At 40.5% G+C, this 22242-nt stretch overlaps 1 protein-coding gene and 1 pseudogene across 3 annotated transcripts in view; both read right to left on the bottom strand.

The window, feature by feature from the left end:
- The window catches only part of Pcnx4 (pecanex 4), a 37743-nt gene extending 32249 nt beyond the window's left edge, over positions 1–5494 (bottom strand). For 2 of the 3 annotated variants that reach the window (XM_036205977.1, XM_036205979.1), the window contains exon 1: positions 5191–5493. The gene's annotated coding sequence lies outside the window, so the exon portion shown is untranslated. Of the gene's footprint in view, positions 1–5190 lie in introns of all 3 variants that reach the window. The other variant, XM_036205978.1, reaches the window with a different exon arrangement.
- On the bottom strand, positions 5345–20428 carry LOC118595257 (annotated as a pseudogene).
- Between the last annotated feature and the right edge of the window lie 1814 nt (positions 20429–22242).

The following is a 22242-nucleotide window of genomic DNA, read 5'->3' as shown; positions in this document are numbered from 1 at the left end:
AAGCTGTGATGAAGACTGCACCACAACACTGGGTTGGGCCATATGCTCTCCTCATATGCTACTCTGAAACTGAGCCAACCAAACAGACTCTGAGAGGTTGCTATATTTGGAATCTGAGTCACAAAATTCCCACAGGGGTAAGAAATGGTACAAACTGGCAATCTGCTGGGAGGGAATTCTTAGTTACCAAAACTACAGCTCATCAATCATATGATAGTGACTAAAATCCCTTGAAACAAAGAAAAACACAACAAAAAGTAGTAGTTTGAATATATGCATGTGCACATCTATATACAGTTCTCTAAGGTCAGAAGAAAGAATTTTCTAAATAGCACTTTTGGCAATTGTCTGGATTTTATTTAGGTTTATTTTTTTTAATGTGTCATATTATTATTCTATGAATACAACATATTCATCCATGCCCCTACAATATATTTCATAAAATTTGAAAAATATACAAAAGTTTTACTTTTTCAAGCATCACTGCACTTACTAATTTTCAAAACAAATACTTTATAATCAGTACAGAAATAAAATGACCTATACCACTGTACTCAAAAAACATGAAACAACTCAATTCTCCATAGATAAAAATCAGTTGTTACCACTACAGCAGTTCCAAAAGCATACAGATGTGGAGAACCAGCTTGTTTTGGAGATAGTTAAGTGTAAACTGCTAAATGCAACAGCTGGAATCCAGAGATACAATGCCAGCTGCCACTCTATATACTCTAGGGATCTTAACTGAATGCCACATCATGAACAAATAGTACATTCTTGAAGAGCCTTTTAAAAGACATTTGATGCGGAAGTATAACACACACACACATAGTGCATAACACACACATAGTGCATGCTGTGGCTCAGAGTACATGTGGCTTCCTCCTCCATCCACCACAGAAAGAAAATTGGTCCAAGCCCCTGCAGAGTAATCATATCTCCTTGAATCTATAAAACGACATTTATTAAGACTTTAGGAAGGTCTTTGAAGAGGTGTTTTCCCCCCAGTAAATTCATAGGTGTGGTCTATAAAAATAACTGTAAGCCAAGTAGCATAGACCTCTAATTTCTGCTACTCAGGAGGCTAATGCATGAGGATCTCAGGTTCAAGGCCAGCCTGGGTAATACTGAGACCTTCTTTCAAATTTTTGAAAAGTAAAAAAGAGGTCTGGGAACAGGGCTCAGTTGCAGAGCACTTACTAAGCATGTAGGAGGCCTTAGGTTTAACCCTTAGTACCCCATCCCCTCCCCCAAGGGAAAAAGAAAAACCTAAAGTGGTTAGAGGAGACCAGACAGTTCAAACTGGCAATGCTTCACAAGCAGTACAATGAGTTTAACATTCTGTTTCATTTTTCCCAATGTACAACACCAGAACATAAATTAACAGCTGTCTTGGTTAGGGTTACTATTGCGGGGATGAAACATGACCAAAGCAATTTGGGAAGGAAAGGGTTCATTTGGTTTACACCTCCATATCACTGTTTATCATGGATGGAAGTCAGGCCAGGAACTCAGACAGGCAGGAAGAACCTGGAGGCAGGAGCTGATGCAGAGAGTTGGGCCTGTAACAGGGATTCAGACATCAGTAGGCCCCAGACCTTGGCACAATTGACTCCATGATGAAAGTACCATTTAGGCTGTAAAACTCAGAAGGTAGGCAGCACCACCTGCCAAAACTAAAACAAAGACCTGATCCATCAAGTCCATAGTTATGGGAAAGTCTCCAAATGTAAAGCAAGGTCAGTACCTTGCTTTTTGGCTTCTGTAGTTCGGCTTCTCGCTAACTCTTCTAGTTAACTGAAGTGTGTCAACTCAGGACACGGATTTTGTACTTAAAAGCTCACCTTGAGAAAGGTTGTAGTCACTGGCTGGCTATTGGCTCACACCCATGTCCAAACAGTCTTCTCTGGTGGATACCCCACAACAAGCACCCCCATTCAATCACTTACTAAAAAAAGCTCTACAGGGTTATCCACAGGCCAGCCTTACCCAGGCATTTGGGGCCCCTCCTCTCTGATGACTCTAGCCTGTGTCACGTGGACACAAAATGAAAGCAGCATTCTACTACTCCCGGAAACCAAAAATGGAAAGAAATGGCTGAAAATTCCAACCACCCTCCCGTCTCTCACTCATTCTAACAAACTCAATTGGTTTGACAACGCTTTCTTTCATAATGAGGTATCATCAGAGTCAACCCTGACACTATACAAATCACTAGAAATAATTGTACTAAAAAGCAAGAACCACCAATATCAACAACTAAGATATAAAGTGGCAAACTAGGTTTCTGAATCATACCAACTTATTGTCGAACAAAAGTGAAGTTTGTTTTGAGGATTCTTGAATGGTGGACTTGGAAGGACTATACAGAGTGTAAAAAGGTAAAACCTGATACCTAAGCTCGCATGAAAGTGTTCAAGAGTCCTCACCAGCAAGGAAGTGAAACAATCCACAGAATAGTAAAAGGCTGTATTTAGAGATTTGTATTTAGAATACATAATGAATTCTCCTAATTCAATGATGAAAATACAACTTGGTTTTTAAAAGATGAACTAAGGATAAGAACTGACAATTTCCAGGTGATGGGCCGGAGGAACGAAGGATGAAGCCTGACACAAGGAAATGGAAACCAAACCTACCATGAGAGACTTTCAGTTCCCTTGATTGGCTAAAACAAAAATGAAAGAAAAAAAAAAGTATTGGTGAGGTTAATTTAAAACCTTCAAACGCATCTGGTGGGGATATAAAGGGGGTGTAATGCCTTGGGAAAACCTGCCAGTTTCTCAACAGTCTAATCAAGAGAATTAGCATATGACCCACCTATTCCATTACCAGGTGTTATATCCAAGAGAAATGAAAACATGCATACACAAAAATGTATACAAAATGTCCACAGCATATTATTACTGCCAAAAAAGGGGGGAACTCCATGTCTATCAATGGCTAAATGGATAAATAAAGCACATCTGCATAACAGACTTTTATAAGATAACAAACAATAATGAAGCTCTGACACGGGTGAGCTTGAGAGCATCCCTCTAAGGTGAAAGAAGCTAGATGCGTGCATTCAAACCACGTATTTTATTTTATGGTTCTGTAGAATAAATCTGGAGAGACAAAAAGATTTGTGGTTGCCTAGGACTATTGTGGGCAGGAATATTGGGGAAAGGTGAGAAAAACAGCTAAAAACACACAGGTTTTGGGGAGGTAATCAAATTGTTCCAAACCTGACTGTAGTGATAGTTGTGCAATTCTGTCCAGATACTTGAAACCAAAGAGCTGTCCACTTCCAGACAGCTGTATCTCAAGAAAGCTCCTAGATGGGCTGGAGAGATGGCTCAGAGGTTAAGTTCTAACTAAAATAAGAAAAACTGTATACAAAAGTACAATAACTATATACCATATATGCAAGCAATAAATACCTAAAAAATGTCTCGTCCATTCGTATTTGACAAATTTGGAGAAAATAATTCCATTATCTATCCTATTTTGGTAAGTCCAAAATGTACCTGATTCACTTTCTATCCTAACTTATATTACTAACGGAACTGTCTTATAACATCTTTCAAATTTATACACTTACACCTCTTAGTGAGTTTCTTTTCTGAAATTCTTAACAAGGAAAACTATAACTCTAACTAACTGATCTTCAACTCCCTTAGAGACCCAAGAAGTAAATAATATTACCTAATCAAAAATAAAAACAGGAAGTACATGCAAGCAGCTTCCAAAAAAAAAAAAAAAAAAAAAAAAAGTGAGTTGACAGAAACAGCCAGCTGCCTGGAGAGTCACCTGAGGTTTCTCCGCAGTGTTGGGGCATCATCTTCAGCCTATAGGCTTAGCGTATCTGACAGACTCATTTGTGAACTAGGATGTACAGAAGGTCAACAGTTCGACCTCACATTTGATGAGAGCAGTCCATGTACCAGAAACACCTGAATTCCATTAGTGTCATGTCATGATTCAGGATTTTAAATTCTGGAAATTATTGATGTTTCTTCAATTCAGCTGTCTATTTTTCTTGGCTGTGTATATGTGGCTTCATCTCGGCATCCTGTTCTTCTCCACATCCCTCTATTAAATGCCAGTCTACTATTGAGAGGGGTGAGTTTAGTTATTCTTCAAGAATAACTGTTTCATCTGCTGTTCCATTGCACATCAGAAGCCATCAGCCCACTGCCTGTTCGGCTGCCTTTGAAGAAAAGGGCTGTTCTTCCAGAGGTCCTGAGTTCAATTCCCAGCAACCACGCGTGGTGGCTCACAACCATCTAGAATGAGATCTGGTGCCCTCTTCTGGCGTGCAGGCATACATACAGGCACAACACTGTATACATAATAAATAAATAAATCTTTAAAAAAAAAGAAAAAGAAAAAAAAAGAAAAAGAAAAAAAAGAAAAAGAAAAGAAAGCTCCTATAGAGAAACATGAAAAGGTTTCCTGTCCAACATTTTCCACAGCAGTTAACAATCAATAGGCATCTCTTTAGGTAGGAAAGGAAAACTTGTACACAGCATGGGCCTCAAACTGTTAAATTAGTAAAACGGCAATATCTGAATTGGATGCTGTGAGAAATGATGGGTGAATGGGCAAGATGGAAGCTGAGAGAAATATGAATGTTCTTTCTAAATGCAGAAACTTAATGAAACAAAACAATAACGAAAAATGAGTCATGAGAGGCACAGAGCAGATGATTCAGAGGCCTAAAAAATAACAAACAGGAATGGAATTCATTTAAACAAATTCTGGTCTTTGACATGCAAAAGATTAAGTGGAGACAGAAAACCTGGGAAGTGAGCTATGCGTATCCAGGCGGCCAATGAACAACTTTGGGGGAGGAGGGCTTGAGATGGAGAAAACCAAGAAATAGTGAACTCTACCTAAGGGACATAGACCTTGTCCTTGATTAGGGTAACATGCTCATCCCTCATCAGGGCCAAAGAGCCGCTCTCCAATTCACAAAGGCCTGCAAAACACTCTCAGTCAAGTTAAAAGCCACACTGGATCACTACCTCTACCAATTCAGTTCACCCTGTACGTTAGAATGAGCAACCATTGCATTTAAAAGCTTTCTAACGGAGAACGGAAGACGTTTGTGGTCGGTAATAAAAGCCGAAAGAAGAAGCGGGCAGTGCCCAGGCGTGGAAACTAAGGCAGCCACGAAGTCCCAGGTGTTTCTGGTACAGACATTACCTGGGGTCATCCGAAGGGAAAGGCGACGCGAGGGCGTCCCGGGACCACATCTCCCCTGGGGAGGTCGGTTGGGAGCTCCAGCCCCACGATGGATGCGGCGACGCCAGCAGCTGACCCGGGGCCTCCAGGACCGCTCGCGTTTCCATGGCTAACATCAACTGCGCTCGCGCCTCCCAGGAGGCAGTGCGCACGCGCGCTCGGAGGCGGGGCTGCGCGTCTCGCCCCGCCCCTGTCGCCATGACTCCGCCGGGTGGGCGTTGTTTCCTCCGCGAAGGGGCCCGGCGGGCTTAGAGCTGTGGGCTTTGCGGGGACCCAACTGCCGCTCAGGATGCTTGATGACCCACCTCTGAACTCTCATCCGGACCACGCCCAGACGCAAGAACGTGGTTGCCTTGGTGACGAGGCGTTCCTGCTCTGGGAGCCTCAAAACTGGATAGATGCTTGACCATCACCGTTTTGGGAGCCTAGGATCTCTAAGATTGGCAGACTCGTGATTCAAGAGTGTGATAGGAATCCAATCCCCTAGGGTCTTGAGACCTCCGTTAATGACCACAGAACTATGGCCATCCAACAGCCTCAGGGTTCTGAATGATTTTAAATGGTATCACGTGCCCTATTCTACTTAGATTTGAAACCAAATACCTGTTTTCTTGCACTACTAGATACTGCCTTTTCCTGTTTACAAAATGAAGTTTCATGACCACAGCAAGTCTTGGTACCATTTTTTCCAACTACATGCGCCTACTTTTGCATTACATATTGATAATTCTCAAAACATTTCAAACTTAATGTGTGTATTTGTTACATACATGATCTCAACTCAAATGTTTCCACTCTTTTGTTTTTCGAGACAGGGTTTCACTGTGTTGTATAGCCCTGGCTGTCTGTCCTGGATCTCACTCTGTAGACCAGGCTGGCCTTGAACACACAGAGATTCACCTGCCTCTGCCTCCTGAGTGCTGGCATTAAAAGTGTATACCACCACTGTCCGGCTTGTTTTAACTCTTAATAGTATACTACTTTGGGAGCGTTATAAACTATAGCCATATAACAGTGAACTTAGCAGTGGCTGTGGCCAGGGACCAGGGCACAGGTTGTGCATAGCCACCTTAGCAACGGAGCTGAATTTGCCACTAGAAAAGAATTCTAGGGTGGGCCTGTATGAAGCAGAGTTGAGAGTTTGCTAATGATTTTAACATAAAAGTAATAGTTAATAGGTATGCTCAATGTCAGGGTAAGACACATGAAAGTGCAGGTGCTTTTCTCTGCATAGTCACATAGACAGTTTTGGTGGCATCTGAGGTTACACAGAAAGCTTTGCTAAGCTCTTGGAGTGATATCAGGAGGTTCCTGATGTCCACTGGATCCAATTACAGCTGATAAGGTAAAAAGGGTTTTAAAAGATATGTTTATAGTCTTGTTTGTGAGAGTCCCAGAACTTTTCAGGTTTATATATATTTGGAAAAGAGTGAGGTCATAAATACTCAGGCCCTAAGCATGACTCCTAGATATTTAAACATTCTTATTTGAAATGCTTCTACATAAAAGGAGTATTGTCTCTCTGTAGGCAACCTTCACAGAAAATTTTAACTGCTGGGACTCTTTACTTGCCGGGCTCTCTCACTTCAAATGTCAAAACAACTTTTTCAGATTCTGAACTCATATAAAAGTTTTACCTATAATCAATGGGTTATTAAGTGTTATATCTTAAAAATCAACATGTATATCTTAATTACAAAACATTCCCTTAGGGGGCTGTAGAGGTGGCTCAGCAGAATTCGTGTTTTGGCAGTTCTACAGATTTGGTGATTTCATTTTCCTTCCACATCTCCAGCGTCTTTATTTCTTGAAACAAAACAGTGTTGGATTTGAGCCAGTTGATAACTCTGGAATACTCTCTAGGTGGGCAGTGGAAGGGAAGAGCTGGGGAACTCTCACTTTAAATCAAAAGCTAGAATGACGAAGCTTGGTGAGACAGGCATGGCAAAAGCCAAGACAGGCTGAAAGCTAGGCCTCCTGTGTGTGTGCTGGGGGGGTGGTGGTGCCCAAAACAGCTGACCACACAGCTGCCATGACAGGCTTAGAAACTCAGACACAGCTTCCGGCAGGCGACACCTGGATCCAGGAAAAGCCATAAGCTGACCCCACCCAGGGAAGGCCTGCATCTAAGAGGAAATACCTGACATTCCAAATATTCCCTATATCCCTAGACAAATGTCAGCCAATCAGGGTCCTGAACCCTGGAAATCCCCTCACCCCAACCTCTGCTTGTTAGCTCATTTAAAAGAAAATGTTCTAAGGTATGAAAGTTTAAATAAGTCATAAAGGTTAAATATGGGTCTGAAAAAAAAGGTCTGAAGATATGAAAGTCTATGCAAGTTTTGAAGGTCTAAGAATGTTTTAAGATATATATATATATATATATATATATATATATATATATAAGTCTGAGTGTATCTGACTTTTGAGGATCTCAGAAAATGATTTAGATTAGGAGAAATGTTTCAGATTGTTCTCTCCTTCTATGATATAAAAGTTCAGAGCTTAACATTTAATAGAGTTCTGATAAGCTTCTAGAACAGTGACTACTTACTGTTCAATCACAAGCTCAACATTTTAGACTGATTTTGGTTGTCATCTAAATATAAACTTAAAATGATTCTCATCAGGCAAAAAAAAAAAATCCTCTGTCTAATTTATACCTGACTTTCTAGACAGAAGGAAAATGCACATGTTTTTAACCCCAAATCTATAGTTCTTGCTAGGACTCAAAGGTGTGAGTCCACTTCTGCTGTTTTGCAGATACCTATCACCTGCTTTGTCTGTGAGTACCAATTGGTAATACTAATGTATCTAAAACTTTTATGTCATTTTGTAAGATAATTCATATAGGCCTCAGAGAATTAAAAGAGTCATAAAACTTGGATCCACTTCACAGAGGTTGGAAGGACTCCGGATAAGTAAGTCCAGCTTTCATTTTCCCAACTTGTTTATTCCTAAAGATGGTATTTTTTTTTTCTCTCTCCTGGACTTAGGACTCCTGCTCTTCCCAATTACTAAGAATATGGGCCTAGTAATTCCAAATAAGTTCATGAATTTTAACTTCTGTTCCTAGTTCAAATTTGTTTCAAAAGGTTTCCACTTGGCTAGCAGACACCTCTAAGCTTCAGTTGCTGACTACACTGCTCTGGATGACTATGAGCTCTGGACCTGCTGGAGACTGACATGGACCAGCTCAGCCAATGGGATTGTTCCCTGTCTCTACAGCTAGGTCTGATAGCCATATGCTCTGACAAATGTCCCATTGCCAAGCCTTTGACTAGCCTTTCAGTATTTTGGGGGGCCCTGACAGCCACACCCCAGTGCCAGCTCGAAGCAGTTGCAGAAGAGAATATATTGGCCCATGTGCCCTGCCCAGAATAGACTGAAATGTTGGGTCAAAAGGAAACTCCCTGGCATAGGGGACAAAGTGGCTAACTATAATGCCCATTAACATACCAGAGAAATAGGTTCAGAGTTGTCAACTGACTCAAAGACCAGAACTACAGGGTTTTAAGAATGACAATAGACACAGATGCCACTGTCCTAGAAAAATCTGTTAGCTAATAGTTCTTAGATCCCAATACCCTTGAACCACTGGACAGGTAGGACTCATGATTACGTCCTGTCATTGGTACTTGTGAAGAGGGGGATGTGAGGGAGCCAAAACAGCTTGACCAGTCAGCTGCCGTGACAGGCTTAGAAGCCCAGACACAGCTTCTGGCAGGCAGCACCTAGACCCAGGAAAAGCCATAAGCTGACCCTACCCAGAGAGGGCCTGCATCTAAGAGGAAATACCTAACATCCCAAACGCCCCCTATACCCCTAGACAAATGTCAGCCAATCAGGGTCCTGAACCCTGAAAATCCCCTCACCCCAACCTCTGCTATGATAAAAACCCCACCCTGCCTGGGCTCGGGGCTCTCTGTTCTCACTGCTGTGTTAGACAGGAAGACCAAGCTCCAAGCTTGAAAATAAAGGCTCTTTGCTTTTACATACAGGATTCGGTCTCGGTGGTGGTCTTTTGGGGGTCCCCATGATCTGGGCATAACACCTGGAGCAACCAACTAAGTTGTAAATGAAAAGTTCTTAAAGGGAATTAAAAGTGATGCTAAGAAAACACACAGATGAAAAGAAATAGCTGTTTACCTCTAACGTGGAGAAAACCTTAGTGGTCCGGATGGAAAACCAAACCAGTTACACTCCGTTCAGTTCTATGAAGGCTGAGAGAGGTAATGAAATTACAGAAGCAAAGGTTGAAGCTAGACTAGGCCAGTTCAAGATGTTTAAAAAAAATGATTCTGTAACACCGCCTGGCAGGGGGGAGCTGCAAGGACTAATAACACAGTGGCAGGGAGTAACCTGGAAGAGCTAGTGTAAGGAACATGTAAGGCCTAGGATGAACAAGCCTGGTCAGGAGTGATAAGCAATAGAATGACGTAAGAAAACCACAAATGGAGTAGTGATAAGCTATAAGCTATGTGTGGAAGTAGGGATAAGACTAGAAACCTAGCCAGGAAAGAATATAAAAGATGAAGCCCCAGACCCGACCAACGGAGTTCGTCAGGCCCTTGCGTGAGATGACTCTCCGCCAGAGATGTGAGATCCTGTCCCCAGTGCAGACGTGGCTGACCAGGGGAAGGCTGACCCAAGATCCAGAGGAACAGACGTGGCAAGTCCGGATCTGTACACCTGGAGAGTTACTGCTGCTTCCATTTGGAAGACAGGATAAATATTGCTTGTAATCTTACTGTGTGAATAAATGAGTGTTATACCAAGTCTGAATCAAGAGTGATTATTCCTCCCCCGTAACCGGGGTATGTGTTCACTATATCTAGTTAAGATATGGAAGGTGGTCACACGAAACAGCTGATCTTAAGTTTAGAAGCAGAACCTGGAGATGTGACCAAATTACTTTAATCCCATGGTAGATTTCAATGATGAGGAGCTGCATCTTAGGAAAGAGCAGGAAGGAGTAATTTTAAGACAGGACCCACTTCTGGAAAAGACACTAATGTGTGCTGAAATGACAGCAAAGGATTCAGAATATGTAAGTGTGCTTGAACAGTAGTCACAAGGTTTGAAAGAGTCAACTCCAATTTTGGAAGAAGTTCTACTGTGGCTAAAATGTTATCAAATAGCATTTCATGAAACCTTTTGTGAAAGCAATGTATCAGTGCCGAAAACAGTTGTCTGAAGAAATTGCTCCAGCCACTCCCCAACTTTAGTGGCCACCACTCTGAACCAATCAGCACTGAGATAAGATTCTCTGCTAGCAGAGATGGTTCTGAAGGATCACATAGTTATTAGCAATTCATTACCAGTAAAATATATTACATTTTATTTTAATTTTAATTATGTGTTTATGTGTATTTCTGAGTATGGATTTTTGCATTTCAGTGTAGTTTCCTGCTGAGGCCAGAGGAGGGTGTTATGTCCTTTGGCACTGGAGTTACAGGTCTTTGTCAGCTGTGCAGTGTGGGAACTAACTGTGAGAAGCTAGTTGTGAGGAACTCAACCCAGGTCCTCTAGACGAGTAGCAAGTGCTCATAACTGCTTAGTCACCTCTCTTGTCGCCCAAGGAAGTATTTTGTAATTAAGGTACATATTTTGGTTTTAGATACAATGCTATTATACATTTAATAAGCTATAATATAATCAGATAAAACTTTTTTGGGGGGGGAGCTGAGGATTGAACCCAGGGCCTTGTGCTTGCTAGGCAAGCACTCTACCACTGAGCTAAATCCCCAACCCTAAAACTTTTATATGTATTGAGAAACTGAAAAATCTGTGACTCTGTTTTGACATTTGATTTACAGAAATGGGCCATGTAGGGTAATAGGACCAGCCAAAGAAACACACCCTGACACTGAAACCAGAGCCAAAGAAACACACTCTGGCCCTGACACCAGAGCCAGCCAAAGCAACACACCCTGGCCCTGAAACCAGACCCAGTGAAGAAAACACACCCTGGCCCTGAAACCAGAGCCAGTGAAGGAAACACACCCTGGCCCTGAAACCTGAGCTAAAAGGTTAAAAAGGACCAGTGAAAGAAACATGCATTGGTCCTGAAACCAGAGCTAAAGAAACACACTCTGGCCTGACCAGTTGAGCACAAAACTAACCAATCCCTGAGCAGCAAAACCAACCAGTCCCTGACCATGAAACCAACCAATTCCTGGGCACAAAATCCAGCCAAAATCTCTGAGCTTGTCTAATCTCAGGGACTGAATTCTCACGGTAAAATCTTCACCCTGGAAAAACCCCATCCCTACGAAGCCCTATTGAACCCTGTGCCTGTTCTGTTGGGAGCTACCCTTTCCACCCTGGTAAAGGCAGTCACTCTCCTGGATTCCTCACTCTCAATACATCTGTTGAATGAGGTTTGGGTGATGACCTTTCCCTGGAGTGGAACAGAGGCAGAGAAGCAATGGACAGCTCTGGGGTTGGGGGGCTTTGGCAGGGGGAAGTGTTCCCCCTCAGCAGAGTGAAGCAAAGAAATAACAATGTTTGCCAGAGCAGAGAAGCAGTGGACATCGCTGCTGGGAAAGTCTCTTAGCAGAGTGGAGCAGAGCTGAACTGCAACCTTTCTCTTGGAGAGGAGCAGGATTGTTACATCCTGCAGGGAAACCATCCACCACTGCAACACAGTCAGTATAGCCTGACTCCCAACAGTCAGGATACCTTTGTTTTCAGAGCTGTAGGTATATAGGATACCTTTCCTTCATAGCTATAGGTATAGCCTAGCTCCCGACAGTCAGGATACCTCTCCCTTCACAGCTGTAGGTATCCAAGATACTTTCCCTTCACAACTATAGGTATAGCCTGGCTCCTGACAGTCAGGGTACCTTTCCCTTTGGAGCTGTAATATTTGCAGGCCAGAACTAAACATGAAGTATGTACAAGGTATGCTTTATATGTGGAATCTTCTCTTTATTATATTTCTTTTTTTTTTTCCATGAGTAGTTTGTAGCTGCATTCTTAGGTATAGAGAATGGTCATAACCAAAACATATTACTAGCATGCTTGTTTTGTTAATAAAGGAAAAGTTCTTATCTTCCAACTATTTCCTAAAAGCAGTGGATAATTTTTTAGTGCGGCACTCATTTCAGATGCAGGAATCTTTAAGACCCACTATTCTTGTTAAAATTTTACCTGTACCTTCAACATCTACCACACGGATTCTTCTTCAGCCTTATTTCAAGTTGTGGACATAACCCGGACACATTCCAGCTTGCCAGTTGGGAGTCCTCAAGGTAGCTCCTGAGAGGTTTCATGTTCATCTCAACGGACTCATTATTCAAGGGAACTCTGAAGCCAAGTTGTTGTTAGTGTAAGGGCACTTGTCTTTCTTTGTGTCAATGATAGTCTGCCACTTTTATACATTTGACACTCCCAAGTGGCTTCAGAACTGACATATTTGGAACTTAACCCAAAAATTATAAATGGAAATTAAATTTTTCCCTCTAACTTATACAGCCATTGAACCTTTAGGCTTTCAAAATATAATGAGCTAAAAAAATTTGTGTTAATAGTGAAAAATAAAGCATGACTTACTTTAAATGTAAATTGTAGTCACTGAAAGCACATGGAAGAAACCTGTGAGATAGCACTGATATGCAAATGATGTGCAAAGTAAAGACACAGTTTGCTGAGAGACTTACAGTTCAGTGTCTTCATAGTTTGAGAGGCTATAAGGAGATACAGTCCTGGTCTACCCACATGACTCCCTCTTTGTTGGGGAAGACAAGCTCCATCACTCCTGGTCGGAGAACCAAGTTAAGTATCTTTGAAACTGCAGTCACCACTAAGAAGTCCAAGGACAATGTGGTTAAGAGGAGATACGCCAGAGTCAGGAAGCCTAGACCAGAACTCTGACATTATCATTCATTGCTCATGTGATTTGGAGGTTGCTTCCTTTCTTTGGTCTACAGTCTCCATGTCTTATAAAATAGAAACAATAGGTGGTTTAACCCACAGAAGGCTACACAGATTGAGTTAAATCATTTACCATAGTAACTGGCAAAATTTAAGTACTTATTAAGAGTGAACGCCTGGGTTTTTAATTTTTTAATTTTATTTTTTAATAAAGAGGCTTTAAAATGCTCTTTATTCTCAGGAGTACTCACTGAGACCCAACTGTTATTGGTGTTGAAACACCTGCTACTGATACGTTTTTGTTTTTCCAATCTCTCTAAATATTGCACTGTCTTACAATAAACTTAGTAGTATATGGTACAAAGCTGTTAGCTACTATTTGTAAATACAATAGCCATCCAATGGTTATTAAAGTCACGGTTCTTATTTACCAGGAGCCACACTGCTTCTTGTAGCTAAGAAGTCAAATAAAATAAAATAATTTTTAAGGGTCTAACCAAAATGTATCTTGGGAGATGAACAAGGTCATTGATAGTTACAGGAATTCAGAAGTAGGACACAAAATATTCTGAGCAAATAAAGGATGGCTGTAGTCCAGTTATGAAAGGCAAGTTGAATTAGTGGGATCATGATGTGACAAAGGATATACTCCCAGGTAATACTTCATTCTTAACAAGATTGAGGTAATATAGAGGTAAGTGCTTCTATGTACTTCACTTACTGGTAACCCCACAAGGTATCTGTTGTTAATCTAATTTCAAATACAGGAGTCTGGATTTCAGAGAAGTCAAACAAATGAAGTCTGGAACTGAGTCCATGTCTGTATGGGCTTCATGATTCATCTATTTTTCTTTTTTTACTACCTTGATGATTCATATAAAATAAACGGGTGATGAACAATATGGAACAGCTGCACTGCCGAAGAAAATGTGTAGACATCTGTAATCAGGGTACAGGTTTTGTGTGATGGTACAATGGCAATGCCTGTTTTCAGTTCACACCAAAGAGGCATACCGTATGGAAAATAATGCAGAGCTGCAGAACCAGGGGTAGTGGGATAAAGGCAAAAAACAAAAAAACTGACAGTTCATGGAGTGTATTAAGAAACAGCTTCTCAGTTAGAGGTACAATCAGTTAGGACGGTTAATGATTGGGTTGGGTGGGAATAAGAAGACTCAAGAAGAGAGAGTGAAGATGGGTCCAGACGTCAAGTTCAGGGTCCACACCAAGTCTGAAGTAACATAAAACACACAAGTAAATAAATAAATACAGCAATGAGTAAGTAAATGAAGAAGAGCCATCTTGAGAAGAAAGATAACAAAATCAATCTGAGATGTTTCTGAAAGGCTTGTGGGCTATTCAGGTACATAAAAAGTAGCTAGAAATATCTATATCTATATCTACATCTATCTATCTATCTATCTATCTATCTATCTATCTATCTATCTATCTAAACCAGTTGAAATCATGAGATTGGGAAAGTTTAGGTAACCAAGGAAGAAAAGCATCAGAAAAATAAGTGACAGTGTGACAATTTCTTGGTTTGTTGAAATTTATTCACTTCTTTATATCACAGATCATGACATGCTCATTTGTTTTTGAGACAGGTTCTTACATGTTATACTGTCTGATCCCAACTCCCTGTGTGGCTAAAAATGACCTTGAACTTATCCTCTTGTTCTAATGCCTGTGTGTGGGTTACAGACATACACCACCATACCTGGTTAATGTGGTGCTAGGGATCACGTTCAGGCATTGTGCATGCTAGGTGAACACTCTACCAACTGAGCTACACCTCTGATACACATACTTTTAAAGTGATCATGTGATAGGTAGAATTTTACATCATCTCGTCATGTTGACAGGCATGAGAGGATGTTACATGACATGGAGTTAACAAGGGTTTCATATTGAAACACCTTTCAAAATAGAACATTTCATTTCCCCCAACACACATATGACTGTGAAGTAAACAATGACTAATACAATTATAGCTCTGACTTATTTGGTTTTTAGCATTCTTGTAAGATATATTTTATTGTTCTGAAATTTACAGTAATTCTTGATGGGGAATGTTACAGGGTTAAAAGGATAGCTTCTGGATTTTGTTATCAAGAATTTAAAATCTTTCCCAGGGTTAGTGGTGCATGTCTTTGATCCCAGCACTCAGGAGGTTGAGGCAGGCAGATCTCTATGAGTTTGAAACCAGTCTGGTCCATACAGAGACTTCTAGATCAGCCAGGGTTCAAATATTGGTTGTAGTATTAAGGCAACTCCATGTAGTTAAAAGGGAGGTTTATTTTGAGGGGTAACTTACAAGTAAAGGGGTAGGTTACAGAGTCTGGGAAAGGTGTAGCACAGTCCAGTGGTGTTCTCTGGAGAACTCTGCTCGGTCTACCTCCAGCGTCCAGGATCCAGGAACCAAGAGCGCCGGCACATCTGGATCTCAGGTCTTAAGGGCTCCTGTCTCGGCCGCACCTTGTAGGCATGACGGTTACTGAAGCCTCAGTGGGGGTAGTACTTCCAGGTCAAAGCTGGAACAGCTACCCATTACATTCAAAGTGAGATTTTTTTTTTTCAAAGGAATTAAATTTCTTGGATAGTTCTTACATTTCGCTGTCATTTGCCATCAATAACTTTTTTGTGGTTGTTGATATTGTTCTTGCTTTTATGACAGGCTATGGTACAGATGGTCTGAGCCCCTAGCAGTCTTCATATGTCTGCCTCTCAGGTGCGAGGGCTACAGGTGTGAGCCACACATGCAGCTTCATTTTTTAAAGGGTATTTATTGTTTTGAATGATCGCTACTGGAAATTTGAGGGATATAGTGGTTCAGAAAGAGAACACAGAACTATTTGTATACTGAAAGCAATGACTGGTTTGTTTATTTATTTAAGAGTGTCTCATTGTGAAGCTCTAACTGACCTGGCATTCACTATGTAGACCTCAGATTCACAGAGGCCCATCTGCCTCCTGCCTCCTGCATGCTGGAATTTAAAGTTGTGTGTCACTATGTCTGGCCAGCGTTGTTTCACTTTTAAATTATGGTACATTTAATTTTTAAAAATGTGAAGGTAAGTTCCCTGGACCTTCAAATTTTAATAGTATACTATTTCCTTAAGTATCGATGTATTTGCAATTTATGTCTATAAAATTAAGTCACACACATCTGGATTACAGAGATACCCCTTTATTCTGCCATCTGCAGTGGAGTTGATTATGCAGATTTCAGTCCTTACCCCATCATCAGAGACTGAGATTGGAGCACAGCAGCTTCTGTTGACAGGGATATCAAGGATATAACTAATGTGTAGTGGATAGCCATCCCAGCATTGGCCTGGAAGTTCCAACCCCCATTGAGGCTTCAGTAATGGTCACGCCTACAAGGCGGGGCGGAGGAGGAAGAGAAAGACCGAGGATTGAGAGGAGGACTCTCTCTTGGTGCTGGGACCCTGGACGCTGGAGGTAGACTGAGCAGAGTTCTCCAGAGAACACCGCTGGACTGCACTATACCTTTGCCAGACCCTGCAACCTACCCCTTCATTTGTAAGTTACCCCACAAAATAAACCCCCCTTTTAACTATGTGGAGTGACCTTAATAATTTCACCAATACTAATGCCTTGTTATTAATGTTAATCTCTAGAATTAGAGCTATGGTGACTTGAAATAGCTATTCTTCTGTAACTGGTTTGCTCCAGTCCTGCCCAGCCCCACGGACCCCGCAGCCACTTATAAAATAATCACTCAGAAGCTTATATTAATTAAAACTGCTCAGCCATTAGCTCAGGCCTACCACTGACTAGCTCTTACACTTAAACTCAGCCCATTTCTGTTAATCTGTATGTTGCCACGTGTTCTGTGGCTTTACCTGTGTGCCATTACATGCTGCTCCCTGGACGGCAGGCTGGTGTCTACTGACTCAGCCTTCCTCTTCCCAGAATTCTCTTTGTCTGTTTATCCTGCCTATACTTCCTGCCTGTCTACTAACCAATCAGCTTTTTATTTATCAACCAATGAGAGCAACACATTCACAGCATACAGAACATCCCACAGCATCTTTCCCTTGGTATTTGCCTTCTAAATTCTGATTATAAATGTAATTAGAGTCCTGTAAACATTATCTCCTCTTTTTTTAAAGACCTATCTTCACTTGCCTGGAAAAGCCCACATTAGTTTGAATTACTTCTTATAGTTTATATGGTGGTGATGTCTTCAGGATAATATAAACATTAAAAATTAGAGGTTGCTCATACAGTTATTTTGAGGAAGGGAAACCACACTTAAAAAAGAAATTTTATACATAAAATATAAGTTGTAGGTCAAAAGATCAATTATTGAAATTTACCTTGGCTGCAACAAAATTTAAAATACCTTTCTACTTAGAAATTTCATCTCTGGAAATCTGCTTAACAGCTACCTCACCTAAGTGTGTAATGATTTTACAAAGATATGCTTAAAACATTTGTAAGCAAAAAACATAAACATTCCTTCATTGGGGAATGGGTTAAATTAGATGTTTTTCTAAAAGTAGACCTTCAGGTAGTCCCATACAGAGATATCCAACTTGTGTTAAGTTAAAAAAAATCAATTTGTACAGTATGTTTAGATCTAGGTAAAGTGGATATAAGCCTGTATGTGCTTGGTATGTGTTTATTTCTGGAGGATAAAAAGAAACAGGTAGAATTTAGCCTCAAAAGGTGAAGTGGGTCTTGATGAGAAGAGGAAGATGTACTTCATTACCTTTTGTGTTGTTAATAATAGTTTTAACCAAAAATTAGCAATCTTTAACTCATAAAATTGCTAACAAGGATTAGCAAAAATACACTAAAAAAAAAATCCCTGCAAGCTATTAAATGATTTGTCTATTGTGCCTTTGATAATAAGTCATAACGGGCTGGGCAGTGATGGCTCACACTTTTAATCCCAGCACTCAGGAAACAGAGGTAGGCAGATCTCTGTGAATTCTAGGCCAACCTGATCTATTGAGCAAGTTCCAGGACAGTCAGGGTTACACAGAGAAACACTTTCTATAAAAACCATATGTATATATCCACAGTGGAATTTCATTTCCATAATGGTACTTTCATACAGAAAGCAATTTGGAAAGTAGCTTCTGTAGCATGAATCTTAACAGTTCTTATTAATGAAATCAAACCTGAAGCCAGGTATTGGGGTGAATACTGGAAGATCAGAGAAGCAGAACAAGCCACAGCTATCTCACCTCACCAATTCCTCAGCTGATCCTGCTTCCTCAGACTGGAAGCCTCTGGATTTCAGCTGACTGCTGCTAAAAGCCTAAAAGCTTAACCAACCTAATTCCTGCCTTCTATACCTTTCTGCTTTCTGCCATTGCTTCCTGGGACTAAAGGCGCTTGTTACCATGCCTGGCTGTCTCCAGTGTGGCTTTGAACTCACAGAGATCTCTGCCTCTGGAATGCTAGGATTAAAGGCGTGTGTGCCACCATTTCCTGGCCTCTATATCTAGTGGCTGTTCTGTTCTCTGACCCCAGATAAATTTATTAGGGTGAACAATATTTTGGGGAACACAATATCCCCCTTTTTGTCTAAGATTTAAAAAAACTTATAACTAATACAAGAAAAACTATATCCAAAAAGTATATACAATATATACACTCAAGAATTACAGTAACAATGTCTAGTCCATTATCATTAGACAGATTCAGACAAAAAAAACCCTCTCCATTATATATATTAACAATGTCCAGTCCAGTAACATTTGATAAACTCAGACAAAAAGTTTTTCATTACTTATCCTATTTAAAACAAGTAGTTCCTTTTAAAAAGTAGATTTAATAATCTTCCTTCTTATCTTACCAAGCTTCCCTGAATAAAGAAATAATTATAGCATTGATAATTCCATAGGAAGAGGAATTCTATATTTTTGGTGCCATATATTAATGTTGAAAATTACTATAAATCATTGGTATACCAGTAATTTGGGGCCTGATGATCAAGATCGCTTAGATCCTGGACCAGTGTACAATGTAGTGTTGTATCAGCAGGTTATCCTCTGAACTCCTAAAAATTAGTATCGAAAAATGAGAATAATTCTGACTTATTAGTTTTCAAATGTTGCATACCCAGAGTTTTAGCACATATGCAAAATATGTATATTATTGTATATACACAGATACAGATGTAAAACATTTGCACATATGTAAATATATGTTATCTATAACATAAAAAGTAAAATACACGGAAGTCTTGTTAAACCAAAAATGACTAAGTATCACTAAGATAAATTTCCATATACAGCTTCTCTTTAGCAATGCAATTTTAAATATAACAATTTTAATTAATTTCTGCCAAGATTTTATTTTATTAGAGTGCCTTTTTAGGGTCTTAATTTCAATAAAAATCGAAGATAGAAATGAATATTGGGATGAGCATTTTAACTAACTTTATTATTTATTTGCCAACAGGAACTTGTACTAAAAACATGTCAAGAGCCAGTACAAGGGAGACAGTTCATGCGCCCTGTAGATGGCCAGGCTCCGCCCTAAGTGCGCCATGAGGGTCAGCTCACCAACAGCTGGAGCCATGCAGGGCGCTGCCAGTGCTGCTGCATCTACAAGGGCTTTCTGCTGGGCTTGGAGATGCCAGCCTCCCACTCGCTCACAGGGTTGGAGACTTGGATATATCGTGGGGCCAGAAGTCATTACAGTGGGGGCAGTGTGGTTCAGAGGAGGACTGGGCACACTTGGCCATGCAAGGGAAATGCATACTAATAATACCCATGCCTCTCAGCTTTGACCATGTATGAGGGTGCTGTGGCAGATCATTGCATATCTTCACTGCATCCAGGCAGGTCTCTTGGGCGAACTGCTCCATCTCCAGGATGGCCGGGCCACGCGGGGTGAACTCCCCTTCCTTCTCAATCAGCTACTTGCTCTGTACGAACTTCTGCAGCACCAGCTCTGCTTTCTTCTTCCTCATCTTTTTGCCTTTGAGTTAGTTGATCAACCAGATTCAAAATGTTTGTAGAAGAAGCAAAGGCAGTTTCTGAGTCAATGATCAGTTCCAAGATCTTTCCAAACAGATCCAGCCTGTTCTCTACAAAACCCGTGGCCATTTTGGAAAATGAAGTTGTAACAAGATTCACCAGTGCATAAATAAATGGGTCTCCTTTATCCCAACATACAAAGACTCCAAGACACTGTTGGTACTGTTGATGAAGTCCTCCAGCTTATCTACAGTAACATTTAGGTCATGGATCTTGTCACAGGGGTTCTGCAGGTGCCTAACTTCCCATTCCTCCAGCCCACGTGAGTCAGCGGTGCTGACACATATGATGGACATCCGTCAGGGCACCCACTCTTCTGTGCTGCCCTGCATGTCCCAGGGAGCCCATGCCTGGAAGCTGGCCAGTGGCTTAACTAACTTTAACACTAAGTAATTCCAGCACATTTCCCCCAAACTCAGGCTTTCATCTGCCTCATTTATGTGTAGTTTACAAAATTTACAAATTAGTTTGCTGATAAAAAAATCTATTTTTAAACTCAAAAAACCTTTATTGATTTCAAGCTAAATACTAGATACTTGTTTTTACACAGACATTTGCTTCTTAATATTTAGTAGAAATTGTGTATACAATTAAAGAAGAGCACATACAGAAAATGCATTTACTTATATAGATGACTGTGTATTAAGAAATAATGGATCATTTTTATTTGTGGCTTTTATATAAAACAAGCCCATGGACTTATTTCCCCTATAAACTTTTTCTTATGGCATTATAATAATGAAAAGAAGAGCATTTTAGAAAGAAAGCTTCTTTTTTTTCTTTAAAGATGTATTTATTATGTATACAATGTTCTGCCTGCATATATGCCTACATGCTAGACGAGGGCACCAGATCTCATTACAGATGATTATGAGCCACCATGTGGTTGCTGGGAATTTAATTCAGACCTCTGGAAGAACAGCCAATGCTCTTAACCTCTCCAGCCCAACAAAGCTTCTTTCAAGGGCATATATGCATTGCTTTAACATAAAATAAAAACACTCATTTCCATACTGCAAATGCCAAATGAAAATTTTAGTCTCAGTATAGAAGCATATACTCTGTATAAGCATATACTCATATAGAAGCGTATACTCTGAAATTCACAGCTTGCCCCCGAGTCAGCTTGTTACTATGTTATTTGTTTTCCCAATGGTGCTCTAGAAGAGAACAGAGGGGCTGCGAAAACATTAGTTATATTTCTTCTTATTAAAACTCTGTTTCATCAAGCCCCTTCTCAACAAATTGTTTTAACGCGTGATGTTTTTAAAATACGTATCAGGTGAGCTCATCCAGAGGGAGTTTTTATTACCTTTTCTACTGATGCACAGAAGGCAAAGCTCCATGAGAAGCACCTCAGAACAGGAAGAGCCTGAGGTGATCGTCTCCCTTTTGCATGATGTCTGTATGCTATCACTGCCTCCTCCTGAGGAAAATTGCTGTTCCCATTCATGCACCAAGCACCCCTTCCTGAGCATCTGGAACCTCATCCTCTCTGCACAATCGCCATTTACTGGACCAGTATTTCCTTATTTCTTATCAAGCATGAACTAAGTAACTGATTTTTTTTTGGGGGGGGGTGTTGTTTAATTAATGATCATGGGTACTTTATTGAATTTTAAAATGATGAAAATTTTAGAAAAACATTATTCTTAACTGGAGGAAAATATTGACTTTCACAGGGCTATGGAAAACATTTTTGGTAAGTACTGCTGTCTGAGTTCTAGTTTACTATCTACTGCAGATTTGATCATTTGACCCTGGGAAACCTCCAGACTCTCCAGTCTCCAGGCCAGGGTAACACCCAGTGGTGAGAAGAGATTGAGGTACAGGGCTGAGTTTCCAAGTAACTCTGTTTCTGCTCTTTTATTTATTTATTTTTGTTAAATGGATCATATTTATGGGTACAAATAAAGGTGAATTTATAAAACGTTTAGTGAAAGTAATCTTTTTCCCAGAAGGACAAACATGGTATGTGCTCACTCATAAGTGGGTTCTAGATATAAAGCAAAGAATAATCAGACTGCCACCCACAGAACCAGAGAGGCTATATAGCAGAGGGGACCCTAGGATGACTGTGGCTTATAATATTGGTTTTACTCAATTACTG

This window comes from Onychomys torridus, chromosome 14, assembly GCF_903995425.1.
Source record: "Onychomys torridus chromosome 14, mOncTor1.1, whole genome shotgun sequence".
In the NCBI taxonomy this organism is placed as follows: Eukaryota; Metazoa; Chordata; class Mammalia; order Rodentia; family Cricetidae; genus Onychomys; species Onychomys torridus.
The sequence above is the reverse complement of the archived record's forward strand: the minus strand, read 5'-3'. Positions and strand labels throughout refer to the sequence as shown.